The sequence below is a fragment of the Apus apus genome, chromosome 7 (genome assembly GCF_020740795.1).
Source record: "Apus apus isolate bApuApu2 chromosome 7, bApuApu2.pri.cur, whole genome shotgun sequence".
Lineage (NCBI taxonomy): Eukaryota > Metazoa > Chordata > Aves > Apodiformes > Apodidae > Apus > Apus apus.
Genome location: NC_067288.1, coordinates 3806193 through 3820725, shown reverse-complemented (window position 1 = coordinate 3820725; position 14533 = coordinate 3806193). Strand labels below are relative to the sequence as shown.

Here is a 14533-nt window from a genome sequence, read left to right as displayed (position 1 = left end):
TAAACACAAGCATTTTCTTCTAGATCTCACAGAAAGCATGGGGAATCCCATGCCAAGAACATAGCAACTACTGACCAATTAACAGCATTTACTGGTCTCTTCAGTATCTAGGAGTCAAGTCCAGCTCACTTACCTTCCCCCACCTCCCCAGGATTCCAGTATGCTTTTGATACAGTCTGTCAAGCAGGATTTTAAAGATTATTCCACCACTAAGAACTCAGCAAAGTTCACAAGTGGCAGCCTACCCAAATTCTACTGGGATATTTGAGATATTCAGTGGATGACTGGATAATTATTATTCAAACATATCCTTCAGCTGTGTCCATTTCTGGAAAACCAATGGACGCACGCATTAAAAATTTAAATGCAGTGACACATAAGCTGAAAACTTGGGTACAAGAGCAATGACAGAGATAGCCTGCGTACAATATAGTTGTAATACATTTGGAGGAGAATGGTGTTTTGAATGTAAATCTACTGTTCTACAGCTGATAACATTATTTCTTCTTAAGGAAATCATGCTGTTTAAAAGTTCATTTAACTAAAAAGAAAATTATGTTCATCTTTGTGTCTATCTTTTAGCTGATAAAAAGTTAAACTAGAATGCTATTAAGACAAGAAAGTCCACACCATGAGATGGCAGGATATCACAATTAGGAATACAAAAACCATTGTTATATAACTACTCAGTAATGTTAACTGTATCTTTAAAAAGTTCACAGATTGCCACCTTCCAAAAAAACCACTATAAATTGCTACTTCAGCTAGCATTTCTCATCTTAGCAAACTGATTACAAAATGTTTTGCTTTCCTATCTAGGATTACCAAAACCATAGAATGATTGAATGGCATAGGTTGGAAAGGACCCATAAGATCATCTAGTTCCAACCCCCCTGCATGGACAGGGACACCTTCTACTAGACCAGGTTGCTCAAAGCCCCATCCAACCTGCCCTTTAAAATCTCCAGGAACGGGGCATCCACAACCTCCCTGGGCAACCTGTTCCAGGGTCTCACCACCCTCACAGTAAATAATTTCTTCCTAACGTCTAACCTAAATCTACCCTCTTTCAGTTTAAAACCATTACCCCTTGTCCTCTCACTACAAGCCCTTGTAAAATGCCCCTCCTCAGCTTTCCTGTAGGGCCATCACAGTGCTAAAATAAAGGAACAGAGCAGATTTTGGGGAAATACAATTAGAATAAGCGCAAAGATCCTCTGATCCTAAAACACCTGCTGGGTAAGCTTTTCTGTTCTCTGGCAGCTTCTGTAGAAACACTGAAGGCGTCCTGTCCTAAATTCTGCACAGAAGTCTCTCAGTCCACCCCCCTTCTATACAGAGGGGATCTTCTGGTCCAGATTAATCAATAGCACTGGCTTACTTTTAAACCACAGTGATCAGCCATTCTGGACAAACTAATGAAAACTAATGCTTCACCTCATCTGAATGAAAATGACTTTGATACACTGTCATGCCTTGTTTTAGTTTAAAAAAAAGTTAAAAATTCAACCACCCAAATAAAGACAGCTTGACCCAGAAGAGTATTTTTTCTGTCATTCAAGATTCACCTTGAATAAGGAGGAAAAACATGAGAAAAGGCCATGACTGACACAGAACTGAAAGGGTAAAAAAAAAATAAAATTAAGCAACCAGTAGCCTAAGCTACAACTTGGACAAGGATTTGATACCACTTCATCATTATTGACATTCAGCTGCCTTATCATGGAGGTATAAGGAAATCTGTCAACATAAGAAATCTAAGTGGACAATGCACACCAAACAGGGAGGAGGCTTGCTTGCAGCAACAAAAAAGCCCCAGTCAAGAGGAAGCTGTGCTAGGAAACCAACTGAGCTGGGAGAGCTGGACAAACAGCCCAGTTGTCAGCAGGACATTTTGTTGTCCCACAGCTCATGAGTGGCCAGATGGAGAACCCTGTTGTGCAGAACTGTATGCCTTTATTTTCTGGCCATTTGAGCATTTTTAATACCTGATTATTGCGAGTTTAAGACAGATTACTTTATCACTGCAATACTGCAGCAAGGAGAGAATTTGATTCCCCATTCAGAGACTGAGTAAATTTGCAATTCCAGAAGGTACTCTTTGATAAAATAAAAACTATGTTTAAATACTTTACATTGCAGTATTTTCAAATGGTTCTACTAACCACTACTAATAAACTGTCTTTGCAATATCTGGAGTAACAGTGTGCTTTAGATGATCCCCAGGTGTCCTCCCTAAAGAATTCTGATTCTCTAGTTGAAAGAACATACAAAAGGCACTAACAATCTAATTAAAAGTGTTCAGAGAGAAATATATCCAAATATACTGATCAAGCAGAATCAAGCTACACCATCTACCTCATTTCTTGCTCTCTTGATGATGTGAATTTTACTTATATTTTTTAGATTCCAAAAAGAGTAGATAAACATTACTTCAAAAGCTTGAAATCTGTTTGAACACGTTTCAATCTCCCCTTATTTCCTTCTATGTAGATTTAGATAAATTTGGCTTCAAGCCTCCAACAAAAACATTCTACTTCATAATAAATGAAAAGAATATCCAGCATAATAGTCACAGAAAGCTATTTTTAAACGCATCACTTCAAGCAATCAACTTGTTGCATGGGTATGTTCTCCTAGCTAGGAAAAGCAGCACTATGATGGATCCTCAGATACCCCAAAGCTATTCACATCACACAGCCTCTCCCCTAAAATATTAATAAGCTCCAGACGTGGATCAGTCTAATATTTTGCCCTTCCTAAAAAAGACACCAGGGAAAAGCAAGACTGCCAAACATTCATACACAGGTTCAGAGGTGAGAAAGCCTGTGGAGCCCAGAATGAGAAATCAAGTGTACTGGCAATGGCAGGCCATAACCCAGGAATAGGAAAGAAAAACTGCAACCTTCTCATGTTGTGAAAGAATCCAATAAGCAAGTAACAGCAAATCAGCTAGGTATCATGCAGGGGCAGAAGCAAAGAGAGAAAAGGCACAAGCCCTAGCTGTCCTCACTTTTCATAGCCCTGCCATGTCTTTGACAAAAGATTTCATTACGTTCTGATACTTCGTGATAGCGTCACCCCCATGAGAGGGTCAAGTGACGCTGCCCGCAAGGACGTGGAAAATTCGCACTACAAATAATTTGGTGAAAGAAATTAAATGGATAAATCTTTGAACTAAATAAATTCAGATCTTAGTGTTGTCTCAAAGACAATATCATCAGTATTAGTGAAAAAAATTTAAAAAAACAAGCACACAAATTAGTAATTAATTTCCCCATTCTGTACTCCCAAGACACGACTTACCTCTTAAATCCTAAAGCAACAGCCAGAAAGACAACACGTTGGCTGCATTTTGAAAATACTTTCATTTTTCAGTTTCATATCCAGCTTGCCAAGTTGAGAAAATTCATTCTGATCATTAATGTTATTTACACATAAAGGAGAGCTGGCCACATCACAAGCAGAGTTTTGGTACCTTCCTGTTGAAGTCACTAGCCACAGCACACTTACTGTGGTTTTGGCAGGTGGTATATTTTGAAACAGCTTTGTCACTTAAAAGCCAAGAGATTTTAACGAGCTATACAAACTTATCCTCCACAACAACAGTGAAAAAAAACCTCAGCAAAAACAGCAAATGCAGCTACCAATTTAAATTAAATACTCATATAGTCATTTAAAGGATTCTTATAGTCTAAGAACCTAGGGTTTTTTTCACAGACAACAGAATAGGGTTTTCCAGCTGAGTTGCATGTGGCTAATAAACATCACAAACCTGACAAAGCTATCAAACAGCAGGCAGCAGGACTGCTCTATCACAGACACTGACCAAGACACAGTCATCTCCCTCACAGAGGAAAGAAGCAAATGCAACACCAGTTCACCCTGGGACCCAGTTACATGTTCAAACCAGCCCCATCCTCAAAAATAACACAATTTGTGAAGTGACATCTCCAACCTAGGCAAGACCTCTTTTTCTCTTCCAAGATGCATCTTCTGATTTTGGCAAGTGTTACATTAAAAAACATTGTCCTCCTCTGCATTGGAGAAGACGTCAGTTATGAATTCCAAGAGACTGCAACTTTCTTCCTGTAAGCAAAGCACTTCTATCAACATTAGGAGAATCGTAAGTATAGAAAAGCCACAAAGGAATACCAATTACCTAGCCTAGTGATAAGATCATAGAAATACGCCCTATTGCCTTAAGGAAAAAAAGACATCCAATTCCATTAATGCCCTGGAATGCAATAGGGAAACACAACACCAGAGAAGAGACCAGCAACAAAAACTTCAGTTGCTGAAGCCCATGACTTCTCCTCATCTTCCCTCACTCACTCCAGCAAGTAAAATCAAGAAGATATCCATGACATTCAGTACTAGTCCACACAGAAATCTGACACTTAAAAGCAACACAGAAACTCCAGCACACCCTAAGACAGTAAGGAAAGCTTCTTCCTGTTCCCTGAAGAGATCTCACTTCTGTCCATGTCCTTTAACTCTACTACTGCCTGATTCTGTTTTCCACTTAACACTATTGCTTCAAAGAAAGAGGGGAAAAGAAAAAGCATGCAAAACCATGGATTTCCTTTAAGTCATGAAAACAAGAGCTAGCTTCTTTTTAAAAGACAGTAGAGCTGAAATAATTACTTAAAACTCTCAACTTTTCTACAATATACGTTTGTTTACAAATCAATGAGAGATTTAACACCACTAGCTTAGTAAGACAGCTTTCATGTTAGCTACTTGCATTATTTATCAAACAAGCTTCCCTTTTTAGCAGTATCACTTAACACAGGCCAACTTAGATTTCTATATCTATCTGACTTAGCATAACACAAATATGACACACCTCTGAATTACACTACCATATATTTCTGCACAACAGATTTCACATTTGTCTAAGCTGTGCTTTATAAAACACTTTCTGGCCTCAGCAATACCCTTTCAATAATGTCTTCATTGTCTTATAACTAAGTTATAACGTTCGGATCAAAAATTATTTCTTAAGAAGGCTGTGTCAGCCTTGAATCAGCAGCACATAAATCTCTGTTATTCCAAGTATAAAATTTGTTTAGGAATTCATACTCACTTTGCATACATTCACTTTGGACTTCAGAAGTACTCTAGCAGTTTTTTTTAGATACCTCTCTTTAACAAACTAAATGAATATTTAGACACAGATTTGTACGAATACTTCTTTTGTTCTTTTTAATTACTTTAACTGAAACATGAACTAGGTTCTAACGAAGAAGCTTTTCCACCACTAAGACAGCTTCAGTAGAGTCAAGATTGACCTTTCAGAAGTATTAAACACAAGTCACAGCAAGAAATACTGTTTGAGTTCTGTCATCACACAGAAGCTATCCACATTAAAAAAAAAAGTCAGCAAGTTAATTAAGTACAAGGACAAGCCATTACATGCAGACGTTGAGGAAGCACTATCTGCAAGCAGGTCCTAAAGCACCCTATCTGCTTATGGATAGCTGCTGTTCTTCAAAGGTAAAGAAATACTTCACCTCAAAGCAGTCTTCCCACTTTATTATTACTTCAACATGCCTTTAACTTTACAAACCATTGTACATCTGGCAACTCCAGCTTGTCTTATAGTTTGATCTCCTGACTACAATTTGGTCAACATCATTTTCCTCTCCAGATTCCTTCACAGGTATTCTGGGAGGACACTTTGAACACTTGAATAGATATTGCCAGTGTAGAGCTGAACAACTTCAACAAATAAAACAGCTTTCTGCCCCCGTAACTAGATCTACACAAAGGTATTTTAAAAACAACCAAAGAGTAAGTTTCGTGCTGTGATTAGATTTGATACTATGACCTTCTTGGTACATCCGTAATGAAGACCTTGTCCAACATAACACAATACGCACTTTTTTGTAGTACCATTAAAAATTATTTATTATTGTGACTAGAAATGCCACACACTACACTAGATCAGAAAGAAAGTTCTTGTCTACTAGTAAGCAGAAAAGCACTTTTAACAAGGCATATCACTAAGAACACCAAACTCTATTATCAGAGGGTTATCTGGCAAAATCTGTTCCAAATAAATCCAAAGGATGCCCAGATTAAGAGAAAAGAAAAAAAAACAACACACACAAAGGAGAAGCAAAGGAGGATTAGAAGAAATTATGTATTATCAACAGGGCAATCAGTAAAGGGTGGCTAGCAAAGCACTTATCAAACAGGAAGTAGCAAAAACATTTCTACTACAGAGGGACATTTGCTATTATCATATAAACAAAATGGAAAACAGTTTCATTAGAAACTGCACACCCAACACCATTCACGCATAGCATATTAAAAAGTAATAATACTAAATTAGCCTTATACCTCGGTAATAAGGCAGACCTGCAAAGCCCAGGTTTTGTCTGCCCTGACAAAAATCTCAAGTCTCTGGCTGCTTGCTGTCCACCATATCCATGGTTCTCAGAAGCACAGAGGGAGTGTGTAGCCAAGAAGAAATCTTGCTAAGCCTTCACTAATCTTACTCTGAGCTCCAGAAGATACTTGAAGATCACTTCAACTGAACTCAATAGATTCTACTCTTCTTATACATAATTCCTTTCCAAAATGCCCATTGGTATATTCCCACAAAAGTCTGATCAATAAAAATACCAAAATTATTTAAAAGTACTTACCAGACAAGTCTGACAATGCCCAAAGAAACTGGTCAGTCTAAAAGTACGTGACTATTATTCTAAAAATAAATGAGATAGCTGCCACTAGTCAGGTACACTTACCAACAAAGCACATGGGAAAACTGGCTGGTAATCAAAGACAAGACTGTTGGCAGAGTGGTCTGGACTTGCTAGCAACAGCAGCACAACTCAGGTGCCCTTTAACCACACAGAAAAATTTCATTATGTGACGGAGCAAGAGAGGAAATAAAATGATTGAGTCATCCACTTCACCATACACTTTATCAATACACCTCATGATATTAGAATTACTATTTAGTGACAGCACAAAACAGTGACGCATTAATGGGAGACAGAATAGACCAAATCTTTGGGTCATTACTTCTTTTATTCATTTAGATCTTCAAACAATTTACGCATATTTTGGAATCCAAAATGTACACCTAAGAAACTGTGTGATGCTACCAGCAATACAATGCTTCACACAAGTAATCTGATTGCAGATGCTTCTGGAATCCCCAAAATACTTTACAGGCTTCTGGATTAGTTTTTGCTTGATCAGACCAATGGCTGTATTACCAAGTTTCCAGCAACACCATCATCAATCCCAACTCACTCCACCAGCCTACCATAAAAGATGCAATGACTGTTAATTTTAGCTCTATGCAAAAGGAATTTTCAAAAATGTCACAAGGATTGTATAACGTCTCAAGTACTTCTGCATGAAATCTGAAACTAAGAAGTTTCTCCCAAGTTCTCAGACTTGCAAAACCAGCCTGAGATACCAGTAGAGCTGAGCTTGTGCTCTAATAACAGAAAACAGCATTCCACAAGCTCAGCTATAACCAAAGGGACAACTGATCCACTTAATGGATTTCAGCTGGGAACTCTGATTTTGTACTTACCAGTCATCTGCACCATTAATTGCTTAAACAGTTTGAGAAAAACTACAAAACAGAAAACCAAGGCAAGGAAAAAAACAACAAAACAAAACCTTAGTTCCTTAGATGGGTAAGTTCCCTGATGCAGTTCACTCTACTGGTATTTCTGCTGAAACAGTGAGAAGTCAATAAATAAGCTGCCCCACTACGTGTGGGGCTCAAAACCTAATTCAATTACAAACCAATTTAAATTAGTTACAACTGTGGAGGACCCAAATCTTACCAAGCAAATAACAGAACTTAAGAGCAATTAGAAGATTAACAACTTGGTAATAAAACAAGTGGACTAGAAACACAACCTTTGAAAGAGTTTGAGTTTTACATGGAAATAACAATTCACAAGTCCACCTGTGTTTTCATGCCTCTCCAGATTAAAAAAAAAAAAAAAAGACATGAAGCTTATAAAGAAAAATGTAGTAAATCAAGACTTTCAGCTTCTCATTGGAGGCTCCTGTCTGCCTATGCATTAATCAGAAAACTTTGTATCACAATAGAAATTGTGCTTTGTACTAGTCCTGTTTATTCACTTATTGGTCCAACTCCAGTCACTCTGTGACATTATACCACTTATTCTAAACCTAAATGAAAATATAATTCTATGGTTTTTACAATTATCCCAAACCCTGGCCACTTTAATAAGCTGATAAAAGCAATTCAATTTACAAACTACATTAAGATCACTTTTTCAGGATCTCTGCCAGTTTTATCTAGCTACTATTATCTAAGAAATACGCCTTCAACTTTTAAAAAAGATCAATATTATTCTTTCCCAGCACAATCAATCTGATCCCATCTCAACGAGGAGAGCAAATTTCACCATCTCAAAGCTGTCCCTTAATGAATAATGAGGAAGGCACAAATCAAACAGCTTTTAATGCCACACTACTACAACAATGATCAGAGAGTTGATAGCCATACCTAGGTCACTTCAGACTCAATTGATTGCTGCCAATACTGCAGCTCCATTAAAGAGAAAAATAGATATAACATATATCCCAAAGCATCAGTGCCACTGCCTCCTACTGAGACACCTCCAAAGTCAGCAGAAGCTTCTGCTCCACATTTTGCCTCCAAATTGCTTTAAAATGGAGTTACAGGATGAAAACCAGCATATTTCAAACTTCTTTGCAGCCTCCATTACACATTTCTTCTCTGTCCCTTCTGAACACTTCAGTTCTGAGCCAGCCTATGGACACAGCACCAGCAATGTAAGCGAAGAGACTCACAAGCTCCAAGAAATTACTAAGTTGGGCCAGCCACTTTTTGACAGAGGACCCCTACAGGAAGATCAGTCTCCCTCTTTGGCACTCCTGCTTGTCCCCAGGCATGCTGTTCCTTCCCCCTTAACTGACCCAAGTGCTCCACAAGTTGCATTTAAGTATTTGCACTAGGAACTACTATAAACAATCTAAAACCAATGGCAGGAGAGAGAAATCACTTCCAGCCAAATTCTAGTCAGCTCTAATCAGGTTAGGAGGTCTCAATCAAAGTCAAAGATTTTAAAAAATTATTTTACTGCTTCAATATGATTGCTAAAAACAACAACTGATAAACTCAAGTCACCAGAGGGCACTAACACTTCTAGCTAATGGCAAATGCACTCCTTCAATTAGGAAGGCTGACAATTACATTCACATCATCATGTATATTGTATCTGGACTGAATGTCAGCCAGCTTGTTCTAATCCATGTTCAGATCTCAACTACATGCTGATGAGACACTGAGCTACACTAACTGTTGTGGTCCCACTTGCACTGTACGGGGGAGACTTACAGTCTCCCCAAACAGACCAGAGAAAACAGAGCAAGCACATGCCTCTCCCAGTTCACTTGCATTCTAAAGCTTACGCTGCCTATGAAATGCATTCGTGTGTATACACAGAAATGAAATTCTGAAGCAGATGTGAGGATTAGGTCACAAGTCCAACATCTCAAAGAAACATTTAACCATTAAGCAGCAACATGTCATGTTACACATTTGATATTTAACAAAGGGGGCTTTTTTTTCTCACCACTGAGAAATAAGCAGGTTTTTAAACCACAAGTATGATGCCTACAAGAGACTGACAAGAGTGTTTCTTGATATTCTGACCAAGCAGCTCTTGAGCCTCTCAGTGTCAGGCAGAGAGGTAAGCTGCAGCACACCCAGAAACCTTCTGGGGCCGGAAACCTTGACTTGTTGATGTATCCCACACAGTCACAAAGAGCCAAAAGACAGCCTGACTGTTGCAGCCCTACAGAAATAAGGGCAAAGCTTCTGGGACCTGAAAAGAATACAGTTTTCTGAGCACTACTGCCCTGCAGTTCTACTCAAATTGTTGTTCTTGGAGTTGGGATCATAAGACAACACAAAGAAGGGAAGGAGAAGAGAATTCTATCCTTACTTAAGGAAAAGCATACAATAAGCATGAGGCCAGCACTCTTCTGCACTGAAATTACAGCCACAGAAAAAGTTACACTGATAATAAAGCTGGGATAAGAAGGATTTGGGGAGCATTCTGAAGTCATCTCCATGGGTTCAAGGAAGAAGACACCACTGTGCCATGTGAGATTCTAAAATCCATGTGGAAGCCTGTAGGGAGTTTTGGAAAGACCAACTGTGGGTGTACTTGAAAGAAGCACACCTCAGAATAGTGAGCCCAAGAGAGTAAACAATAACCTTTTATGCATTTCAGGAACACTATATTTTAAAATACTTAGTACTGGCCTACTAGATTTCCCAGTATTTTGTTTTGCTGTACTGTAAGATTTAGTGAATGGGTCAGTTTTTCTATACAAACTCTCCTATAAGCTGGAACACAGTCTGGAAACAGTCTCCCTCTTCCTCAGCCAGCAAGCAGGTTCAATGACCATCACTTACACCACACTAACTTTTGAAAGTCACAGCAAGCAGCTCCAATGTCCACAAGATACCACACCGATGGACACATCCTCCCCTTCTGTGACTTTGGGCCATCGTCTCCTTTTCCCCCCCTACGTCCTCCCAAGCGTGCAAGGCTGCTGCAGCAGTGAGAGCTGAAAGCTCTCCATCTGACACCTCATGACTGCTTTGCTCCAGCACTGCTTTCAGGTGTCCCCTTTTTGCTCAGCAGAACACCAGGTGGTACCAGCCTGCCACAAGGATTCTGATGCAATTTTCCCTGCGAGGCCTTTAAGGATCTTTTTAAAGGCAAGAGTTGCAGTCACACATCTGCATGTTATAGGGGACTAAGCAGACAGAGCATCCACTTTAAACACCCAACCATAGCAGTAAGACTCTCTTATTCAGCAATATTTAAGGTTATTAATTAATAGACAAAACATGAAGCCCACAAAGCTTCTGATCATGCAATAAATACTACACATGCATGAATATGTAAAGACTAGTTTCTACTGCAGCAGTTCCAGGTCTCTCAATGTAAAGGTTATAACAGAAATGTTTTCTTATTATTTTGAAAATGTGTTTGTAAGTATCTTTTCTAAAAACGCTGTAAAACAATACCCAAACCAGAAATAAACCATGCCTTTGGTGTCAAACGTTGACAAAATACAAGCAATTACACATCTCACCCCTAAAGGAAGTTTTCAACTCAGCTTTATTTACTGAAAGGAGGAGCCCAAATGACTCAGCTCCAAGCAAATATAAAGGAAAAGATTAATCCCTAATCTCAATGAAAAAAGAAAAAAAGGGGGAAGAAACTGTTTACAATGTAGGTGTGTCCTTATCAATTCAAACCTTTTAATATTCAAAAACATGTCAAGCAGAACATGAGTACACCAAGACTTCATTAGCTTTCTGAAGTCTCAAACATTTATTACATACACAGTCAATTTTACAATCAAAGTTTACACAAGTAACTGAAATTAGAGACTTACACCTGTATCTTTATTCTTGTTCACTGGTGCTGAGCAGCATCAAAATCCACAAAATACCTAAACATTGGGATTTTCAATCTACACAGTCATTAGCAAGACAAGTGTGGAAGGGAAAAGATCTCACTAAAAATTCTGCACAAAGGAGAGTTTCAGAGGCAAAAAAACCCCAAACAAATGACAGTGAACAGGATAACCTCATGAAGAGGAATTGTTGAGGCTTTTTTCTCCACTAGACTCAAGGATCAAACATTTCCTCATCAAAACCCAGCAAAATAAATCACAAATACACTATTTCACAAGGGGGCTAACAGACTCCAAGTGACTGCTCATTCCCCAGCTCAGCTGTGCCACATTGGCATTTCAGTGCAGAATACACCTCCAATTTTGTTGGGAGGAGTATTTAATTTCTGACTAGAACAGAGCTCCTTTACATATAGTTCAAACCCTAAAGGCAGATGTCACCAGAGGGCACTCTTTCAATTCAAGTGACCTAGCTTTAGCAAACTTCTGAGCAAGACTGCAGACAACCCACATGCAGGGATGCGCAGAGGCTGTACGAAGCAGTAGATTTTGCTCCTCAAGGGATTTACACACACACACAACTTAAAAAAAAAAAATCTCCAAACATAAATTAAATTTGATTCTTCATCCCAGAAAATATTTTTCAGAGTGACCAGAGGCACTGCTAGCAAAGATCACAAGCAATTATCAACTTCTGTGATACGTTATACTGTGGTACTTGATGCAACCAATTCACTCAGGCAGTTCTGGCACCAGTTTGCATCATATCAATGCACAGAAGCAGGGCTCAAGCAAGTATACCTCATGTAGGGGTGATTCTGGATGTTCTCTGGCTATATTATCATAGATACTAAGCCTTACAATAATACATGAAAAAGTCCATCTATGTTGTCTAGAGAAAGCTCTGGGAAATAATGTATTTTTCTACTCCTCACTGTCCTGTATTTGCTGTTGTTTTAAGAGGGTGAAAAATTAAACCATTTGCATTAAGGTAATATAAACGTAACAGCAGTTTTCAACCTTTGTTCCATGTATTATTTCTAATAGCCTGCTGAGGCCTAATAAAGGTTCAAACACAAGACAGAGTTCATTAAACAAAACTGTGCAGGAGCACTAAAAACCACAGTAGGCCTATATATTTCAAAAAAGGTCACAAACCACTGTTTGATGTGAATAGAAAGTTAAGCCCATTTTGCCTAGAGACAAAATACCACCACAATACTACCGAAATCAAGTCAGATGCAGAAGCATATGAGGGTAAAGGAAAAAAAAAGCACATCGTTGTGCATCCTGTGACATTTGCCAATCTTCAGAAACTAAAAACCTGTAAGCCTACAAAACACTTTATTGCCTGCTTATCCACCTAACCCATTTGAAAAGAAATAGCCCCCATCTCTTCCAGGTATCCATGATAGCAAAGCCCCTCAGTTCAGCATAAAACACAAAGGGGTGGGGGGGAGTAAGACCTGTGCAAAGGCACCTTTTGTCAGCACAGGGATCTCTCAAACAGATAAACATACCCAAAGAGTTTCACCAGGCCAGTAACTACCATTTAAACAGACAGGGACAAGTTAATTCCAACTACGACCTATCACCAGAACTCATCTTGGTTTAAAATGTATCCATATAATTGCTTTCCCAGCATCTGCTACCAGAAAACAAACACGCCTAAATACTCCTGATGTCAAACAAACAGTATTCACCTGCCCACCCTCCAAAGCAGACCGCGATGCCTCCTGCAAGGCAAGGCACTCACGGTGAACTTAACCCCGGTTTAACAGACGACAAAACCTTGTGCTGACAGCCCCTCCAACCCCACCCGTGTGCTCTGACCCAGCAGCCCGGGTCGTGCCGCCCTACCCTTCCCGGCAGCCTGGCCCCACACCAGGGGAAGGTTCCCCATCCCCCGGGGAAAGGGCTGCCTGGAGGGCTCTATCTCCCCCCGCCACAGCCCGCTCTCTGCCCACCCCACACACACACACACACACACAAACCCCTCCGGGCCTCTCCAGACAGCACAGCGGGGCAGCGTCGCCTCCATCCAGGCCACAACCTGCTCCCCGGCCCCTCACGCAGGTGGCGGGGCGGAGGAAAAGGGATGAGTGTGTGTGTGTGTGTGGGGAGGGGGATGATAACAAATGACTGGAGGCGCGTCCTGGCCTCGCACCCGGGCCCGGGGGTGGGGGGGGGAACCCACACACACCGGCGGACACACCGGCGGGCCCCGGGCCGGCTGCCGGGCGGGGGGGAGGGCCCTGCCGAGCCGGCGGGCCGGGCCGCGGGGTCCGACACCCCCGTTCCCCGCCGCCTGAGGAAGCGGGCGACAGGTGGGCGGCGGAGCGGCGGGCTCCGGGTGGAGGGGGGGGGGGGGAACCGGGACCCTCCCCGGATCTGGGAGGGGATCTTGCGCCTCCAATCCCCAGCCGGCCGCGCTTCAGGGCCCGGCGTGCCAGCCGGGGTGAAACCTCCTTTCTCTCCTCCTCCGAGGAGCCGGACAATCAGCCCCGCCGCGGATCACCCGCGGAGGCGGGCACCGGCCGCGCAGCTCCCTCCTCCTCCTCCTCTTCCTCCTCCTCCCCGCGCCAGCCCGGCTCACCTGCCAGCGTGAAGGGGATGGGCGAGCGAGGACGGGGAAGCCGCTGCCGGAGCTGCCCTCCGCCCGCCGTGCCCGGCTGCCGCTCCCGCCTGCGGGCTGCGCTGCTGAGGGGGAAGCCGGCACTCACTCACACTCACTCACACTCACAAACACACACACACACACACACGCGTACGGGTGGGTGTGTGGGGAGGGAAGGGAGGTGTGTGTGGGGGGGGGGGGGGGAGGCCGCCAGCCCGCGCATGCGCCTCGAGCCCCTTCACCCGCCTCCTCCAGGATGGTGGAGCGCCAGAGCTGCGTGCGGGACCGCGCATGCGCCGCCCCCAACGGGTCTGCGCGCACCGCGCCCCCCCCCCTCCCCCTTTCTCTCTCTCTCCAGCCACATACGCCACCGCCCCCAGCGTCCCGGCCACGCCCACGCGCCGTTGCCGTAGCGACGGGGGCGCGCGCGGGGCGGCCTCGCTC

General features: G+C 41.9%; 1 protein-coding gene across 4 annotated transcripts in view; it reads right to left on the bottom strand.

The window, feature by feature from the left end:
* Nucleotides 1–14238, bottom strand: part of RALGPS2 (Ral GEF with PH domain and SH3 binding motif 2) — a 110141-nt gene extending 95903 nt beyond the window's left edge. For 2 of the 4 annotated variants that reach the window (XM_051624775.1, XM_051624779.1), the window contains exon 1: nucleotides 14069–14237. The gene's annotated coding sequence lies outside the window, so the exon portion shown is untranslated. Of the gene's footprint in view, nucleotides 1–13466; nucleotides 13642–14068 lie in introns of those variants that run through there. The other 2 variants (XM_051624778.1, XM_051624777.1) reach the window with 2 other exon arrangements.
* Nucleotides 14239–14533: the final 295 nt, after the last annotated feature.